Consider the following 24,875-nt stretch of genomic DNA (forward strand, 5'->3'; position numbering starts at 1 on the left):
CGAATGACGACACAGCGGTAGGTACAGCAGTGGCCTACCGTACTGCTATATACAGTATAATGGACCTGGTGGACACTGTCAGCAGACTGCGTTTATAGTATAAAGAAAAAAAGACACCACAGGTATACAATGTAGATGGATGGATATACTACTAGTATACTTTATGTATGACGACGAGTGACGACACAGAGGTAGGTACAGCAGTGGCCTACCGTACTGCTATATACAGTATAATGGACCTGGTGGACACTGTCAGCAGACTGCGTTTATAGTATAAAGAAAAAAAGACACCACAGGTATACAATGTAGATGGATGGATACTTAGTATACTTATGGATGACGAGTGACGACACAGAGGTAGGTACAGCAGTGGCCTACCGTACTGCTATATACAGTATAATGGACCTGGTGGACACTGTCAGCAGACTGCGTTTATAGTATAAAGAAAAAAAGACACCACAGGTATACAATGTAGATGGATGGATACTTAGTATACTTATGGACGACGAGTGACGACACAGAGGTAGGTACAGCAGTGGCCTACCGTACTGCTATATACAGTATAATGGACCTGGTGGACACTGTCAGCAGACTGCGTTTATACAAAGTGTAAAGAAAAAAAGACACCACAGGTATACAATGTAGATGGATGGATACTTAGTATACTTATGGACGACGAGTGACGACACAGAGGTAGGTACAGCAGTGGCCTACCGTACTGCTATATACAGTATAATGGACCTGGTGGACACTGTCAGCAGACTGCGTTTATAGTATAAAGAAAAAAAGACACCACAGGTATACAATGTAGATGGATGGATACTTAGTATACTTATGGACGACGAGTGATGACACAGAGGTAGATACAGTAGTGGCCTACCGTACTGCTATATACAGTATAATGGACCTGGTGGACACTGTCAGCAGACTGTGTTTATAGTATAAAGAAAAAAAGACACCACAGGTATACAATGTAGATGGATGGATACTTAGTATACTTATGGACGACGAGTGACGACACAGAGGTAGGTACAGCAGTGGCCTACCGTACTGCTATATACAGTATAATGGACCTTGTGGACACTGTCAGCAGACTGTGTTTATACTTAGTATAAAGAAAAAAGACACCACAGGTATACAATGTAGATGGATGGATACTTAGTATACTTATGGACGACGAGTGACGACACAGAGGTAGGTACAGCAGTGGCCTACCGTACTGCTATATACAGTATAATGGACCTGGAGGACACTGTCAGCAGACTGCGTTTATACTTAGTATAAAGAAAAAAAGACACCACAGGTATACAATGTAGATGGATGGATACTTAGTATACTTATGGACGACGAGTGACGACACAGAGGTAGGTACAGCAGTGGCCTACCGTACTGCTATATACAGTATAATGGACCTGGTGGACACTGTCAGCAGACTGCGTTTATACTTAGTATAAAGAAAAAAAGACACCACAGGTATACAACGTAGATGGATGGATACTTAGTATACTTATGGACGACGAGTGACGACACAGAGGTAGGTACAGCAGTGGCCTACCGTACTGCTATATACAGTATAATGGACCTGGTGGACACTGTGAGCAGACTGCGTTTATAATTAGTATAAAGAAAAAAAGACACCACAGGTATACAATGTAGATAGATGGATACTTAGTATACTTATGGACGACGAGTGACGACACAGAGGTAGGTACAGCAGTGGCCTACTGTACTGCTATATACAGTATAATGGACAAGGTGGACACTGTCAGCAGACTGCGTTTATACTTAGTATAAAGAAAAAAAGACACCACAGGTATACAATGTAGATGGATGGATACTTAGTATACTTATGGACGACGAGTGACGACACAGAGGTAGGTACAGCAGTGGCCTACCGTACTGCTATATACAGTATAATGGACCTGGTGGACACTGTCAGCAGACTGCATTTATACATAGTATAAAGAAAAAAAGACACCACAGGTATACAATGTAGATGGATGGATACTTAGTATACTTATGGATGATGAGTGACGACACAGAGGTAGGTACAGCAGTGGCCTACCGTACTGCTATATACAGTATAATGGACCTGGTGGACACTGTCAGCAGACTGCGTTTATAGTATAAAGAAAAAAAGACACCACAGGTATACAATGTAGATGGATGGATACTTAGTATACTTATGGACGACGAGTGACGACACAGAGGTAGGTACAGCAGTGGCCTACCGTACTGCTATAAACAGTATAATGGACCTGGTGGACACTGTCAGCAGACTGCGTTTATAGTATAAAGAAAAAAAGACACCACATGTATACAATGTAGATGGATGGATACTTAGTATACTTATGGACGAGTGACGACACAGAGGTAGGTACAGCAGTGGCCTACCGTACTGCTATATACAGTATAATGGACCTGGTGGACACTGTCAGCAGACTGCGTTTATAGTATAAAGAAAAAAAGACACCACAGGTATACAATGTAGATGGATGGATACTTAGTATACTTATGGACGACGAGTGACGACACAGAGGTAGGTACAGCAGTGGCCTACCGTACTGCTATATACAGTATAATGGACCTGGTGGACACTGTCAGCAGACTGCATTTATAGTATAAAGAAAAAAAGACACCACAGGTATACAATGTAGATGGATGGATACTTAGTAAACTTATGGATGACGAGTGACGACACAGAGGTAGGTACAGCAGTGGCCTACCGTACTGCTATATACAGTATAATGGACCTGGTGGACACTGTCAGCAGACTGTGTTTATAGTATAAAGAAAAAAAGACACCACAGGTATACAATGTAGATGGATGGATACTTAGTATACTTATGGACGACGAGTGACGACACAGAGGTAGGTACAGCAGTGGCCTACCGTACTGCTATATACAGTATAATGGACCTGGTGGACACTGTCAGCAGACTGCGTTTATAGTATAAAGAAAAAAAGACACCACAGGTATACAATGTAGATGGATGGATACTTAGTATACTTATGGACGACGAGTGATGACACAGAGGTAGGTACAGTAGTGGCCTACCGTACTGCTATATACAGTATAATGGACCTGGTGGACACTGTCAGCAGACTGTGTTTATACTTAGTATAAAGAAAAAAGACACCACAGGTATACAATGTAGATGGATGGATACTTAGTATACTTATGGACGACGAGTGACGACACAGAGGTAGGTACAGCAGTGGCCTACCGTACTGCTATATACAGTATAATGGACCTGGAGGACACTGTCAGCAGACTGCGTTTATACTTAGTATAAAGAAAAAAAGACACCACAGGTATACAATGTAGATGGATGGATACTTAGTATACTTATGGACGACGAGTGACGACACAGAGGTAGGTACAGCAGTGGCCTACCGTACTGCTATATACAGTATAATGGACCTGGTGGACACTGTCAGCAGACTGCGTTTATACTTAGTATAAAGAAAAAAAGACACCACAGGTATACAACGTAGATGGATGGATACTTAGTATACTTATGGACGACGAGTGACGACACAGAGGTAGGTACAGCAGTGGCCTACCGTACTGCTATATACAGTATAATGGACCTGGTGGACACTGTGAGCAGACTGCGTTTATAATTAGTATAAAGAAAAAAAGACACCACTGGTATACAATGTAGATAGATGGATACTTAGTATACTTATGGACGACGAGTGACGACACAGAGGTAGGTACAGCAGTGGCCTACCGTACTACTATATACAGTATAATGGACCTGGTGGACACTGTCAGCAGACTCCGTTTATAGTATAAAAAAAAAGACACCACAGGTATACAATGTAGATGGATGGATACTAGTATTCTTATGGACGACGAATGACGACACAGAGGTAGGTACAGCAGTGGCCTACCGTACTGCTATATACAGTATAATGGACCTGGTGGACACTGTCAGCAGACTGCGTTTATAGTATAAAGAAAAAAAGACACCACAGGTATACAATGTAGATGGATGGATATACTACTAGTATACTTTATGTATGACGACGAGTGACGACACAGAGGTAGGTACAGCAGTGGCCTACCGTACTGCTATATACAGTATAATGGACCTGGTGGACACTGTCAGCAGACTGCGTTTATAGTATAAAGAAAAAAAGACACCACAGGTATACAATGTAGATGGATGGATACTTAGTATACTTATGGATGACGAGTGACGACACAGAGGTAGGTACAGCAGTGGCCTACCGTACTGCTATATACAGTATAATGGACCTGGTGGACACTGTCAGCAGACTGCGTTTATAGTATAAAGAAAAAAAGACACCACAGGTATACAATGTAGATGGATGGATACTTAGTATACTTATGGACGACGAGTGACGACACAGAGGTAGGTACAGCAGTGGCCTACCGTACTGCTATATACAGTATAATGGACCTGGTGGACACTGTCAGCAGACTGCGTTTATACAAAGTGTAAAGAAAAAAAGACACCACAGGTATACAATGTAGATGGATGGATACTTAGTATACTTATGGACGACGAGTGACGACACAGAGGTAGGTACAGCAGTGGCCTACCGTACTGCTATATACAGTATAATGGACCTGGTGGACACTGTCAGCAGACTGCGTTTATAGTATAAAGAAAAAAAGACACCACAGGTATACAATGTAGATGGATGGATACTTAGTATACTTATGGACGACGAGTGATGACACAGAGGTAGGTACAGTAGTGGCCTACCGTACTGCTATATACAGTATAATGGACCTGGTGGACACTGTCAGCAGACTGTGTTTATAGTATAAAGAAAAAAAGACACCACAGGTATACAATGTAGATGGATGGATACTTAGTATACTTATGGACGACGAGTGACGACACAGAGGTAGGTACAGCAGTGGCCTACCGTACTGCTATATACAGTATAATGGACCTGGTGGACACTGTCAGCAGACTGTGTTTATACTTAGTATAAAGAAAAAAGACACCACAGGTATACAATGTAGATGGATGGATACTTAGTATACTTATGGACGACGAGTGACGACACAGAGGTAGGTACAGCAGTGGCCTACCGTACTGCTATATACAGTATAATGGACCTGGAGGACACTGTCAGCAGACTGCGTTTATACTTAGTATAAAGAAAAAAAGACACCACAGGTATACAATGTAGATGGATGGATACTTAGTATACTTATGGACGACGAGTGACGACACAGAGGTAGGTACAGCAGTGGCCTACCGTACTGCTATATACAGTATAATGGACCTGGTGGACACTGTCAGCAGACTGCGTTTATACTTAGTATAAAGAAAAAAAGACACCACAGGTATACAACGTAGATGGATGGATACTTAGTATACTTATGGACGACGAGTGACGACACAGAGGTAGGTACAGCAGTGGCCTACCGTACTGCTATATACAGTATAATGGACCTGGTGGACACTGTGAGCAGACTGCGTTTATAATTAGTATAAAGAAAAAAAGACACCACAGGTATACAATGTAGATAGATGGATACTTAGTATACTTATGGACGACGAGTGACGACACAGAGGTAGGTACAGCAGTGGCCTACCGTACTGCTATATACAGTATAATGGACCTGGTGGACACTGTCAGCAGACTCCGTTTATAGTATAAAAAAAAGACACCACAGGTATACAATGTAGATGGATGGATACTAGTATTCTTATGGACGACGAATGACGACACAGAGGTAGGTACAGCAGTGGCCTACCGTACTGCTATATACAGTATAATGGACCTGGTGGACACTGTCAGCAGACTGCGTTTATAGTATAAAGAAAAAAAGACACCACAGGTATACAATGTAGATGGATGGATATACTACTAGTATACTTTATGTATGACGACGAGTGACGACACAGAGGTAGGTACAGCAGTGGCCTACCGTACTGCTATATACAGTATAATGGACCTGGTGGACACTGTCAGCAGACTGCGTTTATAGTATAAAGAAAAAAAGACACCACAGGTATACAATGTAGATGGATGGATACTTAGTATACTTATGGATGACGAGTGACGACACAGAGGTAGGTACAGCAGTGGCCTACCGTACTGCTATATACAGTATAATGGACCTGGTGGACACTGTCAGCAGACTGCGTTTATAGTATAAAGAAAAAAAGACACCACAGGTATACAATGTAGATGGATGGATACTTAGTATACTTATGGACGACGAGTGACGACACAGAGGTAGGTACAGCAGTGGCCTACCGTACTGCTATATACAGTATAATGGACCTGGTGGACACTGTCAGCAGACTGCGTTTATACTTAGTATAAAGAAAAAAAGACACCACAGGTATACAATGTAGATGGATGGATACTTAGTATACTTATGGACGACGAGTGACGACACAGAGGTAGGTACAGCAGTGGCCTACCGTACTGCAATATACAGTATAATGGACCTGGTGGACACTGTCAGCAGACTGCGTTTATACTTAGTATAAAGAAAAAAAGACACCACAGGTATACAACGTAGATGGATAGATACTTAGTATACTTATGGACGACGAGTGACGACACAGAGGTAGGTACAGCAGTGGCCTACCGTACTGCTATATACAGTATAATGGACCTGGTGGACACTGTGAGCAGACTGCGTTTATACTTAGTGTAAAGAAAAAAAGACACCACAGGTATACAATGTAGATGGATGGATACTTAGTATACTTATGGACGACGAGTGACGACACAGAGGTAGGTACAGCAGTGGCCTACCGTACTGCTATATACAGTATAATGGACCTGGTGGACACTGTCAGCAGACTGCGTTTATAGTATAAAAAAAAAAAGACACCACAGGTATACAATGTAGATGGATGGATACTAGTATACTTATGGACGACGAATGACGACACAGAGGTAGGTACAGCAGTGGCCTACCGTACTGCTATATACAGTATAATGGACCTGGTGGACACTGTCAGCAGACTGCGTTTATACAAAGTGTAAAGAAAAGAAGACACCACAGGTATACAATGTAGATGGATGGATACTTAGTATACTTATAGACGACGAGTGACGACACAGAGGTAGGTACAGCAGTGGCCTACCGTACTGCTATATACAGTATAATGGACCTGGTGGACACTGTCAGCAGACTGCGTTTATACTTAGTATAAAGAAAAAAAGACACCACAGGTATACAATGTAGATGGATGGATACTTAGTATACTTATGGACGACGAGTGACGACACAGAGGTAGGTACAGCAGTGGCCTACCGTACTGCTATATACAGTAAAATGGACCTGGTGGACACTGTCAGCAGACTCCGTTTATAGTATTAAAAAAAAGACACCACAGGTATACAATGTAGATGGTTGGATACTTAGTATACTCATGGACGATGAGTGACGACACAGAGGTAGGTACAGCAGTGGCCTACCGTACTGCTATATACAGTATAATGGACCTGGTGGACACTGTCAGCAGACTGCGTTTATACTTAGTATAAAGAAAAAAAGACACCACAGGTATACAATGTAGATGGATGGATACTTAGTATACTTATGGACGACGAGTGACGACACAGAGGTAGGTACAGCAGTGGCCTACCGTACTGCTATATACAGTATAATGGACCTGGTGGACACTGTCAGCAGACTGCGTTTATAGTATAAAGAAAAAAAGACACCACAGGTATACAATGTAGATGGATGGATATACTACTAGTATACTTTATGTATGACGACGAGTGACGACACAGAGGTAGGTACAGCAGTGGCCTACCGTACTGCTATATACAGTATAATGGACCTGGTGGACACTGTCAGCAGACTGCGTTTATAGTATAAAGAAAAAAAGACACCACAGGTATACAATGTAGATGGATGGATACTTAGTATACTTATGGACGACGAGTGACGACACAGAGGTAGGTACAGCAGTGGCCTACCGTACTGCTATATACAGTATAATGGACCTGGTGGACACTGTCAGCAGACTGCGTTTATAGTGTAAAGAAAAAAAGACACCTCAGGTATACAATGTAGATGGATGGATACTTAGTATACTTATGGACGACGAGTGACGACACAGAGGTAGGTACAGCAGTGGCCTACCGTACTGCTATATACAGTATAATGGACCTGGTGGACACTGTCAGCAGACTGCGTTTATACTTAGTATAAAGAAAAAAAGACACCACAGGTATACAACATAGATGTATACTTAGTATACTTATGGACGACGAGTGACGACACAGAGGTAGGTACAGCAGTGGCCTACCGTACTGCTATATACAGTATAATTGACCTGGTGGACACTGTCAGCAGACTCCGTTTATAGTATAAAAAAAAAAGACACCACAGGTATACAATGTAGATGGATGGATACTAGTATACTTATGGACGACGAATGACGACACAGAGGTAGGTACAGCAGTGGCCTACCGTACTGCTATATACAGTATAATGGACCTGGTGGACACTGTCAGCAGACTGCGTTTATAGTATAAAGAAAAAAAGACACCACAGGTATACAATGTAGATGGATGGATATACTACTAGTATACTTTATGTATGACGACGAGTGACGACACAGAGGTAGGTACAGCAGTGGCCTACCGTACTGCTATATACAGTATAATGGACCAGGTGGACACTGTCAGCAGACTGCGTTTATAGTATAAAGAAAAAAAGACACCACAGGTATACAATGTAGATGGATGGATACTTAGTATACTTATGGACGACGAGTGATGACACAGAGGTAGGTACAGCAGTGGCCTACCGTACTGCTATTTACAGTATAATGGACCTGGTGGACACTGTCAGCAGACTGCGTTTATACATAGTGTAAAGAAAAAAAGACACCACAGGTATACAATGTAGATGGATGGATACTTAGTATACTTATGGACGATGAGTGACGACACAGAGGTAGGTACAGCAGTGGCCTACCGTACTGCTATATACAGTATAATGGACCAGGTGGACACTGTCAGCAGACTGCGTTTATACTTAGTATAAAGAAAAAAAGACACCACAGGTATACAATGTAGATGGATGGATACTTAGTATACTTATGGACGACGAGTGACGACACAGAGGTAGGTACAGCAGTGGCCTACCGTACTGCTATATACAGTATAATGGACCTGGTGGACACTGTCAGCAGACTGCGTTTATACTTAGTATAAAGAAAAAAAGACACCACAGGTATACAATGTAGATGGATGGATACTTAGTATACTTATGGACGACGAGTGACGACACAGAGGTAGGTACAGCAGTGGCCTACCGTACTGCAATATACAGTATAATGGACCTGGTGGACACTGTCAGCAGACTGCGTTTATACTTAGTATAAAGAAAAAAAGACACCACAGGTATACAACGTAGATGGATAGATACTTAGTATACTTATGGACGACGAGTGACGACACAGAGGTAGGTACAGCAGTGGCCTACCGTACTGCTATATACAGTATAATGGACCTGGTGGACACTGTGAGCAGACTGCGTTTATACTTAGTGTAAAGAAAAAAAGACACCACAGGTATACAATGTAGATGGATGGATACTTAGTATACTTATGGACGACGAGTGACGACACAGAGGTAGGTACAGCAGTGGCCTACCGTACTGCTATATACAGTATAATGGACCTGGTGGACACTGTCAGCAGACTGCGTTTATAGTATAAAAAAAAAAAGACACCACAGGTATACAATGTAGATGGATGGATACTAGTATACTTATGGACGACGAATGACGACACAGAGGTAGGTACAGCAGTGGCCTACCGTACTGCTATATACAGTATAATGGACCTGGTGGACACTGTCAGCAGACTGCGTTTATAGTATAAAAAAAAAGACACCACAGGAGTGTTTTTCAGGCAGACAAACTTATACTGGTGGTCACTGTCATCAAAACTGTGCACTGTACTCCTCCTAACAGCTGCTCCCCAATCCTCCCCACAATAAGCTAAGCAATCAGATCAACTGTGTAGTATATAACTAGTATATAAACGGAGAAGACGCCAGCCACGTCCTCTCCCTATCAATCTCAAAGCACGTGTGGAAAATGGCGGCGACACGCGGCTGCTTATATAGAATCCGAATCTCGCGAGAATCCGACAGCGGGATGATGACGTTCGGGCGCGCTCGGGTTAGCCGAGCAAGGCGGGAGGATCCGAGTCTGCTCGGACCCGTGTAAAAAAGGTAAAGCTCGGGTGGGTTCGGTTTCTCGGAAACCGAACCCGCTCATCACTAGTGACTAATACAGATGAACCCATCTTTATCCTGGCCTTTCCAAGGTGTTTATTTGCCACGACAGGCAGACTTCATCCTGTAATGTAATTACATACTCCACGGATGTTTTGATGTGTGACTAATGTTTTTATGTCATAAGCAAAACATGAATGCCTTAGCATAAATCACCATGGTGTGTGGAAGCTCTGCAGACATTACCAGATAAAGATGCCTGTATCTGTATATGTGTTCTCGCACTGCTTGTATTTTTTGAAATAGTAGTCATAACCAACTTTGATGTTTTTACATATGTTTTTTTAGGATTAGATTTTAATAGAATGTTTCAAGTACCTTTATGCTAAAGTGTCTGCTCAAAATGTGGTGTAGATTTGTGACACAATATGAAGGCTGCATTTTGACACTGTAAAGGGAGTATAATAAACAAAAATGTGATATGTGTGTTTTTGCAATTAAACTCACCTGGCAACTGTGGCGAATGCGGGGACATGGGTGGCGGACTCTCGAGCAGTTGATGTGGTGGTAATTCTGAGACTTTGGAGATGCGTCGTCTTGGTGAGGTCTGTGAAGCTGGTCTGGAGGCCCCAGTCAGACTTAACCTCCGTGTAGGTTCAACCTGTGTGGATGTTCCTGTGTGTGTGGTGGGGTGTAGTACGGCTGACCATGAATACCACCCGTGTGGTGTATATAAATAAATTTCTACCTACATTGTTTTCAAAGGCATTCCTGAAGAAAAATATTTACCTGCAGTAGCAGCATCTGGTTTCGCAGATTGAGAAGAACCTGGTCCAGAGGAAACTTTAGTCTTTTTATGTCCTAAATGAAATAACAACACTATTTTATGCGCAAAACCTAATATTGGCTACATTAACATTTAAGTACTTTTACAATTCAGTCAAATATAATAATTTAAAAAAAAAACATACACAAAACACTAGTGATGAGCGGGTTCGGTTTCTCGGAAACCGAACCCCCCCGAACTTCACTCTTTTTTACACGGATCCGAGCAGACTCGGATCCTCCCGCCTTGCTCGGCTAACCCGAACGCGCCCGAACGTCATCATCCCGCTGTCGGATTCTCGCGAGATTCGGATTCTATATAAGCAGCCACGCGTCGCCGCCATTTTCACACGTGCATTGAGATTGATAGGGAGAGGACGTGGCTGGCGTCCTCTCCGTTTAGTTATAGAGCCTTAGAGTTAGTTGATCTGATTGATTGCTACTGCTTAGCTTATTGTGGGGAGTATTGGGGAGCAGCTGTTAGGACAGGAGGAGTACAGTGCAGAGTTTTGCTAGTTTTTTTTATCCGTACTCTGCCTGAAAAAAACGCTCCATACCATATCTGTGCTCAGCCTTAGTGTGCTGCATGATATATCTGACTGTGCTGAGTGCTCACACTGTTTAATTGTGGGGGAGACTGGGGAGCAGCTATAGCAGGAGTACAGTGCACAGTTTCGCTGACAGTGACCACCAGTATACGTTTGTCTGCCTGAAAAACACTCCTGTGGTGTCTTTTTTTCTTTATACTATAAACGCAGTCTGCTGACAGTGTCCACCAGGTCCATTATACTGTATATAGCAGTACGGTAGGCCACTGCTGTACCTACCTCTGTGTCGTCACTCGTCGTCATACATAAAGTATACTAGTAGTATATCCATCCATCTACATTGTATACCTGTGGTGTCTTTTTTTTTTTTTATACTATAAACGCAGTCTGCTGACAGTGTCCACCAGGTCCATTATACTGTATATAGCAGTACGGTAGGCCACTGCTGCACCTACCTCTGTGTCGTCACTCGTCGTCATACATAAAGTATACTAGTAGTATATCCATCCATCTACATTGTATACCTGTGGTGTCTTTTTTTCTTTATACTATAAACGCAGTCTGCTGACAGTGTCCACCAGGTCCATAATACTGTATATAGCAGTACGGTAGGCCACTGCTGTACCTACCTCTGTGTCATCACTCGTCGTCAAACATAAAGTATACTAGTAGTATATCCATCCATCTACATTGTATACCTGTGGTGTCTTTTTTTTTTAATACTATAAACGCAGCCTGCTGACAGTGTCCACCAGGTCCATTATACTGTATATAGCAGTACGGTAGGCCACTGCTGTACCTACCTCTGTGTCGTCACTCGTCGTCATACATAAAGTATACTAGTGGTATATCCATCCATCTACATTGTATACCTGTGGTGTCTTTTTTTCTTTATACTATAAACGCAGTCTGCTGACGGTGTCCACCAGGTCCATTATACTGTATATAGCAGTACGGTAGGCCACTGCTGTACCTACCTCTGTGTCGTCACTCGTCGTCATACATAAAGTATACTATTAGTATATCCATCCATCTACATTGTATACCTGTGGTGTCTTTTTTTCTTTATACTATAAACGCAGTCTGCTGACAGTGTCCACCAGGTCCATTATACTGTATATAGCAGTACGGTAGGCCACTGCTGTACCTACCTCTGTGTCGTCACTCGTCGTCATACATAAAGTATACTAGTAGTATATCCATCCATCTACATCGTATACCTGTGGTGTCTTTTTTTCTTTATACTATAAATGCAGTCTGCTGACAGTGTCCACCAGGTCCATTATACTGTATATAGCAGTATGGTAGGCCACTGCTGTACCTACCTCTGTGTCGTCACTCGTCGTCATACATAAAGTATACTAGTAGTATATCCATCCATCTACATTGTATACCTGTGGTGTCTTTTTTTCTTTATACTATAAACGCAGTCTGCTGACAGTGTCCACCAGGTCCATTATACTGTATATAGCAGTACGGTAGGCCACTGCTGTACCTACCTGTGTCGTCACTCATCGTCATACATAAAGTATACTAGTAGTATATCCATCCATCTACATTGTATACCTGTGGTGTCTTTTTTTCTTTATACTATAAACGCAGTCTGCTGACAGTGTCCACCAGGTCCATTATACTGTATATAGCAGTACGGTAGGCCACTGCTGTACCTACCTCTGTGTCGTCACTCGTCGTCATACATAAAGTATACTAGTAGTATATCCATCCATCTACATTGTATACCTGTGGTGTCTTTTAGTTGTGCGCATTAAAATATGGAGAACAAAAATGTGGAGGTTAAAAAAATAAGAATTTACTCACCGGTAATTCTATTTCTCGTAGTCCGTAGTGGATGCTGGGTACTCCGTAAGGACCATGGGGAATAGCGGGCTCCGAAGGAGGCTGGGCACTCTAGAAAGATTTCAGACTACCTGGTGTGCACTGGCTCCTCCCACTATGACCCTCCTCCAAGCCTCAGTTAGGATACTGTGCCCGGACGAGCGTACACAATAAGGAAGGATTTTGAATCCCGGGTAAGACTCATACCAGCCACACCAACCACACCGTACAACTCGTGATATGAAACCCAGTTAACAGTATGAAACAACTGAGCCTCTCAACAGATGGCTCAACAATAACCCGATTTAGTTAACAATAACTATGTACAAGTATTGCAGATAAACCGCACTTGGGATGGGCGCCCAGCATCCACTACGGACTACGAGAAATAGAATTACCGGTGAGTAAATTCTTATTTTCTCTGACGTCCTAGTGGATGCTGGGAACTCCGTAAGGACCATGGAGATTATACCAAAGCTCCCAAACGGGCGGGAGAGTGCGGATGACTCTGCAACACCGAATGAGAGAACTCCAGGTCCTCCTCAGCCAGGGTATCAAATTTATAGAATTTTGCAAACGTGTTTGCCCCTGACCAAGTAGCAGCTCGGCAAAGTTGTAAAGCCGAGACCCCTCGGGCAGCCGCCCAAGATGAGCCCACCTTCCTTGTGGAATGGGCATTGACAGATTTTGGCTGTGGCAGGCCTGCCACAGAATGTGCAAGTTGAATTGTACTACAAATCCAACGAGCAATAGTCTGCTTAGAAGCAGGAGCACCCAGCTTGTTGGGTGCATATAGGATAAACAGCGAGTTAGATTTTCTGACTCCAGCCGTCCTGGAAACATATATTTTCAGGGCCCTGACAACGTCTAACAACTTGGAGTCCTCCAAGTCCCTAGTGGCCGCAGGCACCACAATAGGCTGGTTCAAATGAAACGCTGACACCACCTTAGGGAGAAACTGGGGACGAGTCCTCAATTCTGCCCTATCCATATGGAAAATCAGATAAGGGCTTTTATAAGACAAAGCCGCCAACTCTGATACTCGCCTGGCAGAAGCCAAGGCCAATAACATGACCACCTTCCACGTGAGATATTTCAGATCCACGGTTTTTAATGGTTCAAACCAATGTGATTTTAAGAAACTCAACACCACGTTGAGATCCCAAGGTGCCACAGGAGGCACATATGGGGGCTGAATATGCAGCACTCCCTTTACAAATGTCTGAACTTCAGGTACTGAAGCTAGTTCTTTCTGAAAGAAAATCGATAGAGCCGAGATCTGTACCTTAATGGAACCCAGTTTTAGGCCCATATTCACTCCTGCTTGCAGGAAATGCAGAAATCGACCTAGTTGAAATTCCTCAGTTGGGGCCTTTTCGGCCTCACACCATGCAACATATTTCCGCCATATGCGGTGATAATGATTTGCTGTAACCTCTTTCCTGGCTTTAATAAGCGTAGGAATGACTTCCTCCGGAATGCCCTTTTCTTTCAGGATCCGGCGTTCAACCGCCATGCCGTCAAACGCAGCCGCGGTAAGTCTTGGAACAGACAGGGCCCCTGCTGTAGCAGGTCTTGTCTTAGCGGCAGAGGCCACGGGTCCTCTGAGATCATCTCTTGAAGTTCCGGGTACCATGTTCTTCTTGGCCAATCCGGAACCACGAGAATTGTGTTTACTCCTCGCTTTCTTATTATTCTCAATACCTTTGGTATGAGAGGCAGCGGAGGGAACACATAAACTGACTGGTACACCCACGGTGTCACCAGAGCGTCCACAGCTATCGCTTGAGGGTCTCTTGACCTGGCGCAATACCTCTCTAGTTTTTTGTTTAGGCGGGACGCCATCATGTCCACCTGTGGACGACCCCACTGATGTACAATCATTTGGAAGACTTCTGGATGAAGTCCCCACTCTCCCGGGTGGAGGTCGTGTCTGCTGAGGAAGTCTGCTTCCCAGTTGTCCACTCCCGGAATGAACACTGCTGACAGTGCTAGTACATGATTTTCCGCCCATCGGAGAATTCTTGTGGCTTCTGTCATTGCCATCCTGCTTCTTGTGCCGCCCTGTCGATTCACATGGGCGACTGCCGTGATGTTGTCTGACTGGATCAGCACCGGCTGGTGTAGGAGCAGGGATTTTGCTTGACTTAGGGCATTGTAGATGGCCCTTAGTTCCAGAATATTTATGTGAAGGGAAGTCTCCTGACTTGTCCATAGTCCTTGGAAGTTTCTTCCCTTTGTGACTGCCCCCCAGCCTCGCAGGCTGGCATCCGTGGTCACCAGGACCCAGTCCTGAATGCCGAATCTGCGACCCTCCAGAAGATGAGCACTCTGCAGCCACCACAGAAGAGACACCCTGGTTCTTGCAGACAGGGTTATCAAGCGATGCATCTGAAGATGCGATCCGGACCACTTGTCCAACAGGTCCCACTGAAAGATTCTGGCATGGAACCTGTCGAATGGAATTGCTTCGTAAGAAGCTACCATCTTTCCCAAGACCCGCGTGCAGTGATGCACCGATACCTGTTTTGGTTTCAGGAGGTCTCTGACTAGAGAAGACAACTCCCTGGCTTTCTCCTCCAGGAGAAACACTTTTTTCTGGACTGTGTCCAGAATCATCCCCAGGAACAGTAGACGAGTCGTCGGGACCAGCTGTGACTTTGGGATATTCAGAATCCAGCCGTGCTGGTTCAGCACTTCCTGAGATAGTGCTACTCCCACCAACAACTGTTCTTTGGACCGTGCCTTTATTAGGAGATCGTCCAAGTACGGGATAATTAAAACTCCCTTTCTTCGAAGGAGTATCATCATTTCCGCCATAACCTTGGTAAATACCCTTGGTGCCGTGGAGAGTCCAAACGGCAGCGTCTGGAATTGGTAATGGCAATCCTGTACCACAAATCTGAGGTACTCCTGGTGAGGATGGTAAATGGGGACATGCAGGTAAGCATCCTTGATGTCCAGGGAAACCATGTAATAATAATCCCCCTCGTCCAGGCTTGCAATAACCGCCCTGAGCGATTCCATCTTGAACTTGAATTTTTTTTATGTACATGTTCAAGGATTTCAAATTTAAAATGGGTCTCACCGAACCGTCCGGCTTCGGTACCACAAATAGTGTGGAATAGTAACCCCGGCCTTGTTGAAGTAGGGGTACCTTGATTATCACCTGCTGGGAATACAGCTTGTGAATTGCCGCTAGCACCGCCTCCCTGTCTGAGGGAGCAATCGGCAAGGCAGATTTTAGGAACCGGTGGGGTGGAGCCGCCTCGAATTCCAGCATGTATCCCTGAGATACTACTTGAAGGATCCAGGGATCCACCTGTGAGCGAGCCCACTGATCGCTGAAATTTCTGAGGCGGGCCCCCACCGTACCTGGCTCCACCTGTGGAGCCCCACCGTCATGCGGCGGACTTGGAAGAGGAAGCGGGGGAGGACTTTTGTTCCTGGGAACCTGCTGTCTGTTGCAGCCTTTTTCCCCTACCTCTGCCTCTAGACAGAAAAGACCCTCCTTTTCCACGCTTGCTTTTCTGGGTCCGAAAGGACTGAACCTGATAAAATGGCGCCTTCTTAGGCTGTGAGGGAACATGGGGTAAAAATGCTGACTTCCCAGACGTTGCTGTGGAAACTAGGTCGGAGAGACCATCCCCAAATAATTCCTCCCCTTTATAAGGCAAAACTTCCATGTGCCTCTTGGAATCTGCATCTCCCGTCCACTGACGAGTCCATAAGCATCTCCTAGCAGAGATAGACAATGCACTTACTTTAGATGCCAGCCGGCAAATTTCCCTCTGTGCATCTCTCATATATAAGACTGAATCTTTTATATGGTCAATCGTTAGCAGAATAGTGTCTCTGTCTAGTGTGTCAATATTTTCTGACAGTTTTTCTGACCATGCAGCGGCAGCACTGCACATCCAAGCTGACGCAATAGCTGGTCTAAGTATAATGCCTGAGTGTGTGTATACAGACTTCAGGATTGCCTCCTGCTTTCTATCAGTAGGCTCCTTAAGGGCGGCCGTATCCTGAGAGGGTAGTGCCACCTTTTTTGACAAACGTGTGAGCGCTTTATCCACCCTAGGTGGTGTTTCCCAACGTGACCTATCCTCTGGCGGGAAAGGGAACGCCATTAGTACCTTCTTAGGAATTACAAATTTTTTATCAGGGAAAAGCCACGCTTCTTCACACACTTCATTTAGTTCATCTGATGGGGGAAAAACTACGGGTAGTTTTTTCTCCCCAAACATAATACCCTTTTTTTGTGGTACCTGGATGTAAATCAGAAATGTTTAACACCTCTTTCATTGCCTCAATCATGCAGTGAATGGCCCTGACAGGCATTAGGTTTGACTCATCGTCGTCGACACTGTTATCAGTATCCGTGTCGACATCCGGGTCTGCAAACTGAGGTAGCGGGCGTTTTAGAGCCCCTGACGACCCCTGAGGCACCTGGACAGGCACGAGCTGAGATCCCGGCTGTCCCACATTTGGCATGTTGTCAAATTTCTTATGTAAAGAATCTATACGTGCACTCATTTCTTTCCATAAGTTCATCCACTCGGGTGTCTGCCCCGCAGGGGGTGACGTCCCTTCAAAATGCATCTGCTCCGCCTCCACCTCATTATCCTCATCAAACATGTCGACACAGCCGTACCGACACACCCCACACACACAGGGAATGCTCAACAGAGGACAGGACCCACAAAAAGCCCTTTGGGGGGACAGAGTGAGAGTATGCCAGCACACACCAGAGCGCTATATATATACAGGGACTAACTGAGTTATGTCCCTAATAGCTGCTTTTCATATAATATATGTATATATACTGCCAAATTTAATGCCCCCCCCTCTCTTTTCCCTCTTACTGTTACTGTATATTGCAGGGAAGAGCCAGGGAGCTTCCTTCCAGCCGAGCTGTGAGGGAAAAATGGCGCCAGTGTGCTGAGGAGATAGGCTCCGCCCCTTTTTCGTGGCCTATTCTCCCGCTTTTTATGGAATTCTGGCAGGGGTATTTACCTCGTATATAGCCTCTGGGGTTATATATTGAGGTATTTTAGCCAGCCAAGGTGTTATTATTGCTGCCTCAGGGCGCCCCCCCCCCAGCGCCCTGCACCCTCAGTGACCGGAGTGTGAAGTGTGAGAGGAGCAATGGCGCACAGCTGCAGTGCTGTGCGCTACCTTGGTGAAGACAGAGTCTTCATGCCGCCGATTTTCCGGACCATCTTCTTGCTTCTGGCTCTGTAAGGGCGACGGCGGCGCGGCTCCGGGACCGAACACCAAGGACTGGGCCTGCGGTCGATCCCTCTGGAGCTAATGGTGTCCAGTAGCCTAAGAAGCCCAATCCGGCTGCAAGCAGGCGAGTTCGCTTCTTCTCCCCTTAGTCCCTCGCTGCAGTGAGCCTGTTGCCAGCAGGTCTCACTGAAAATAAAAAACCTAAGTCTATTCTTTGTAAGAGCTCAGGAGAGCCCCTAGTGTGCATCCAACCTCGGCCGGGCACGAATTCTAACTGAGGCTTGGAGGAGGGTCATAGTGGGAGGAGCCAGTGCACACCAGGTAGTCTGAAATCTTTCTAGAGTGCCCAGCCTCCTTCGGAGCCCGCTATTCCCCATGGTCCTTACGGAGTTCCCAGCATCCACTAGGACGTCAGAGAAAATAGGGAAAGATCATGATCCACTTCCACCTCATGCTGAAGCTGCTGCCACTAGTCATGGCCGAGACGATGAAATGCCATCAACGTCGTCTGCCAAGACCGATGCCCAATGTCATAGTACAGAGCATGTAAAATCCAAAACACAAAAGATCAGTAAAAAAATGACCCAAAAATCAAAATTAAAAGCGTCTGAGGAGAAGCGTAAACTTGCCAATATGCCATTTACGACACGGAGTGGCAAGGCACGGCTGAAGCCCTGGCCTATGTTCATGGCTAGTGGTTCAGCTTCACATGAGGATGGAAGCACTCAGCCTCTCGCTAGAAAAATGAAAAGACTTAAGCTGGCAAAAGCACAGCAAAGAACTGTGCGTTCTTCGAAATCACAAATCCCCAAGGAGAGTCCAATTGTGTCGGTTGCGATGCCTGACCTTCCCAACACTGGACGGGAAGAGCTTGCGCCTTCCACCATTTGCACGCCCCCTGCAAGTGCTGGAAGGAGCACCCGCAGTCCAGTTCCTGATAGTCAAATTGAAGATGTCAGTGTTGAAGTACACCAGGATGAGGATATGGGTGTTGCTGGCGCTGGGGAGGAAATTGACAAGGAGGATTCTGATGGTGAGGTGGTTTTTTTAAGTCAGGCACCCGGGGAGACACCTGTTGTCCGTGGGAGGAATATGGCCATTGACATGCCTGGTCAAAATACAAAAAAAATCAGCTCTTCGGTGTGGAATTATTTCAACACATATGCGGACAACAGGTGTCAAGCCGTGTGTTGCCTTTGTAAAGCTGTAATAAGTAGGGGTAAGGACATTAACCACCTCGGAACATCCTCCCTTATACGTCACCTGCAGCGCATTCATCATAAGTCAGTGACAAGTTCAAAAACTTTGGGCGACAGCGGAAGCAGTCCACTGACCAGTAAATCCCTTCCTCTTGTAACCAAGCTCACGCAAACCACACCACCAACTACTTCAGTGTCAATTTCCTCCTTACCCAGGAAAGCCAATAGTCCTGCAGGCCATGTCACTGGCAAGTCTGACGAGTCCTCTCCTGCCTGGGATTCCTCCGATGCATCCTTGAGTGTAACGCCTGCTGCTGTTGTTGCTGCTGGGAGTCGATGGTCATCCCAGAGGGGAAGTCGGAAGACCACTTGTACTACTTCCAGTAAGCAATTGACTGTCCAACAGTCCTTTGCGAGGAAGATGAAATATCACAGCAGTCATCCTGCTGCAAAGCGGGTAACTGAGGCCTTGGCAGCCTGGGCGGTGAGAAACGTGGTTCCGGTATCCATCGTTACTTCAGAGCCAACTATAGACTTGATTGAGGTACTGTGTCCCCGGTACCAAATACCATCTAGGTTCCATTTCTCTAGGCAGGCGATACCGAGAATGTACACAGATGTCAGAAAAAGAGTCACCAGTGTCCTAAAAAATGCAGTTGTACCCAATGTCCACTTAGCCACGGACATGTGGACAAGTGGAGCAGGGCAGACTCAGGACTACATGACTGTGACAGCCCACTGGGTAGATGTATTGCCTCCCGCTGCAAGAACAGCAGCGGCGGCACCAGTAGCAGCATCTCGCAAACGCCAACTCGTTCCTAGGCAGGCTACGCTTTGTATCACCGCTTTCCAGAATACGCACACAGCTGAAAACCTCTTACGGCAACTGAGGAAGATCATCGCAGAATGGCTTACCCCAATTGGACTCTTCTGGGGATTTGTGGCATCGGACAACACCAGCAATATTGTGCGTGCATTACATCTGGGCAAATTCCAGCACGTCCCATGTTTTGCACATACCTTGAATTTGGTGGTGCAGAATTATTTAAAAAACGACAGGGGCGTGCAAGAGATGCTGTCGGTGGCCAGAAGAATTGCGGGACACTTTCGGCGTACAGGCACCGCATACAGAAGACTGGAGCACCACCAAAAACACCTGAACCTGCCCTGCCATCATCTGAAGCAAGAGGTGGTAATGAGGTGGAATTCAACCCTCTATATGCTTCAGAGGATGAAGGAGCAGCAAAAGGCCATTCAAGCCTATACATCTGGCCACGATATAGGCAAAGGAGGTGGAATGCACCTGTCTCAAGCGCAGTGGAGAATGATTTCAACGTTGTGCAAGGTTCTGCAACCTTTTGAACTTGCCACACGTGAAGTCAGTTCAGACACTGCCAGCCTGAGTCAGGTCATTCCCCTCATCAGGCTTTTGCAGAAGAAGCTGGAGGCATTGAAGGAGGAGCTAAAACAGAGCGATTCCGCTAGGCATGTGGGACTTGTGGATGGAGCCCTTCATTCGCTTAACCAGGATTCACGGGTGGTCAATCTGTTGAAATCAGAGCACTACATTTTGGCCACCGTGCTCGATCCTAGATTTAAAACCTACGTTGGATCTCTCTTTCCGGCAGACACAAGTCTGCAGAGGTTCAAAGACCTGCTGGTGAGAAAATTGTCAAGTCAAGCGGAACGTGACCCGTCACCATCTCCTCCTTCACATTCTCCCGCAACTGGGGGTGCGAGGAAAAGGCTAAGAATTCCGAGCCCACCCGCTGGCGGTGATGCAGGGCAGTCTGGAGCAAGTGCTGACATCTGGTCCGGACTGAAGGACCTGCCAACGATTACTGACATGTCGTCTACTGTCACTGCATATGATTCTGTCACCATTGAAAGAATGGTGGAGGATTATATGAGTGACCGCATCCAAGTAGGCACGTCAGACAGTCCGTACGTATACTGGCAGGAAAAAGAGGCAATTTGGAGGCCCTTGCAGAAACTGGCTTTATTCTACCTAAGTTGCCCTCCCTCCAGTGTGTACTCCGAAAGAGTGTTTAGTGCAGCCGCTCACCTTGTCAGCAATCGGCGTTAGAGATGAGCGGGTTCGGTTCCTCGGAATCCGAACCCCCCCGAACTTCAGCCTTTTTTGCACGGGTCCGAGCAGACTCGGATCCTCCCGCCTTGCTCGGTTAACCCGAGCGCGCCCGAACGTCATCATCCCGCTGTCGGATTCTCGCGAGACTCGGATTCTATATAAGGAGCCGCGCGTCGCCGCCATTTTCACACGTGCATTGAGATTGATAGGGAGAGGACGTGGCTGGCGTCCTCTCCGTTTAGAGAGACGAGTGACATTTGATTTACTACTAATTTTTGGGAGCAGTTGTTAGGAGTACTCAGTACAGTGCAGAGTTTTGCTGATAGTGACACTGATACCAGTTTTATAATAATCCGTTCTCTGCCTGAAAAAAACGATACATACCATATCTGTGCTCAGCCTCAGTGTGCTGCATGATATATCATCTATGTATATCTGACTGTGCTGAGTGCTCTCTGCTCACACAGCTCAATTGTGGGGGAGACTGGGGAGCAGTTATAGCAGGAGTACAGTGCACACTTTTGCTGCCAGTGACCACCAGTATATTGTCTGCCTGAAAAAGTTAAACACTCCTGTGGTGTTTTTTTTTTTTATTCTATAAACGCATTCTGCTGACAGTGTCCAGCAGGTCCGTCATTCATTATATTATATAAATATTTACCTACAGTAGTGTTATATATTTTTTTTCATCTCTATCATCTTTATCATCTCTATATTAGCAGACGCAGTACGGTAGTCCATGGCTGTGGCTATCTCTGTGTCGTCAGTGCTCGTCCATAATTGTATACCTACCTACCTGTGGTGGGGTTTTTTTTTCTATCTTCTTCATACTAGTAGTTTAGGAGTCTGCTGACAGTGTCCACCAGGTCCGTCATTATATTATATACCTACAGTAGTAATATATTTAGTATATTATCTATACTAGCAGACGCAGTACGGTAGGCCACGGCTGTACCTACCTCTGTGTCGTCAGTGCTCGTCCATAATTGTATACCTACCTACCTGTGGTGGTTTTTTTTTTCTATCTTCTTCATACTAGTAGTTTAGGAGTCTGCTGACAGTGTCCACCAGGTCCGTCATTATATTATATACCTACAGTAGTAATATATTTATTATATTATCTATACTAGCAGACGCAGTACGGTAGTCCACGGCTGTGACTATCTCTGTGTCGTCAGTGCTCGTTCATAATTGTATACCTACCTACCTGTGGTGGGTTTTTTTTTCTATCTTCTTCATACTAGTAGTTTAGGAGTCTGCTGACAGTGTCCACCAGGTCCGTCATTATATTATATACCTACAGTAGTAATATATTTAGTATATTATCTATACTAGCAGACGCAGTACGGTAGGCCACGGCTGTGGCTATCTCTGTGTCGTCAGTGCTCGTCCATAATTGTATACCTACCTACCTGTGGTGGGGTTTTTTTTTCTATCTTCTTCATACTAGTAGTTTAGGAGTCTGCTGACAGTGTCCACCAGGTCCGTCATTATATTATATACCTACAGTAGTAATATATTTATTATATTATCTATACTAGCAGACGCAGTACGGTAGTCCACGGCTGTGGCTATCTCTGTGTCATCAGTGCTCGTCCATAATTGTATACCTACCTACCTGTGGTGGGGTTTTTTTTTCTATCTTCTTCATACTAGTAGTTTAGGAGTCTGCTGACAGTGTCCACCAGGTCCGTCATTATATTATATACCTACAGTAGTAATATATTTATTATATTATCTATACTAGCAAACGCAGTACGGTAGGCCACGGCTGTAGCTACCTCTGTGTCGCCTGTCACTCGTCATCCATAAGTATACTAGTATCCATCCATCTCCATTGTTTACCTGAGGTGCCTTTTAGTTGTGCCTATTAAAATATGGAGAACAAAAATGTTGAGGTTCCAAAAATAGGGAAAGATCAAGATCCACTTCCACCTCGTGCTGAAGCTGCTGCCACTAGTCATGGCCGAGACGATGAAATTCCATCAACGTCGTCTGCCAAGGCCGATGCCCAATGTCATAGTACAGAGCATGTCAAATCCAAAACACAAAAGATCAGTAAAAAAAGGACTCAAAAATCTAAATTAAAATCGTCGGAGAAGCGTAAACTTGCCAATATGCCATTTACCACACGGAGTGGCAAGGAACGGCTGAGGCCCTGGCCTATGTTCATGGCTAGTGGTTCAGCTTCACATGAGGATGGAAGCACTCAGCCTCTCGCTAGAAAAATGAAAAGACTTAAGCTGGCAAAAGCACAGCAAAGAACTGTGCGTTCTTCGAAATCACAAATCCACAAGGATAGTCCAATTGTGTCGGTTGCGATGCCTGACCTTCCCAACACTGGACGTGAAGAGCATGCGCCTTCCACCATTTGCACGCCCCCTGCAAGTGCTGGAAGGAGCACCCGCAGTCCAGTTCCTGATAGTCAGATTGAAGATGTCAGTGTTGAAGTACACCAGGATGAGGAGGATATGGGTGTTGCTGGCGCTGCGGAGGAAATTGACAAGGAGGATTCTGATGGTGAGGTGGTTTTTTTAAGTCAGGCACCCGGGGAGACACCTGTTGTCCGTGGGAGGAATATGGCCATTGACATGCCTGGTCAAAATACCAAAAAAATCAACTCTTCGGTGTGGAAGTATTTCAACAGAAATGCGGACAACAGGTGTCAAGCCGTGTGTTGCCTTTGTCAAGCTGTAATAAGTAGGGGTAAGGACGTTAACCACCTCAGAACATCCTCCCTTATACGTCACCTGCAGCGCATTCATCATAAGTCAGTGACAAGTTCAAAAACTTTGGGCGACAGCGGAAGCAGTCCACTGACCAGTAAATCCCTTCCTCTTGTAACCAAGCTCACGCAAACCACCCCACCAACTCCCTCAGTGTCAATTTCCTCCTTCCCCAGGAATGCCAATAGTCCTGCAGGCCATG

The sequence above is a fragment of the Pseudophryne corroboree genome, chromosome 5 (genome assembly GCF_028390025.1).
Source record: "Pseudophryne corroboree isolate aPseCor3 chromosome 5, aPseCor3.hap2, whole genome shotgun sequence".
Lineage (NCBI taxonomy): Eukaryota > Metazoa > Chordata > Amphibia > Anura > Myobatrachidae > Pseudophryne > Pseudophryne corroboree.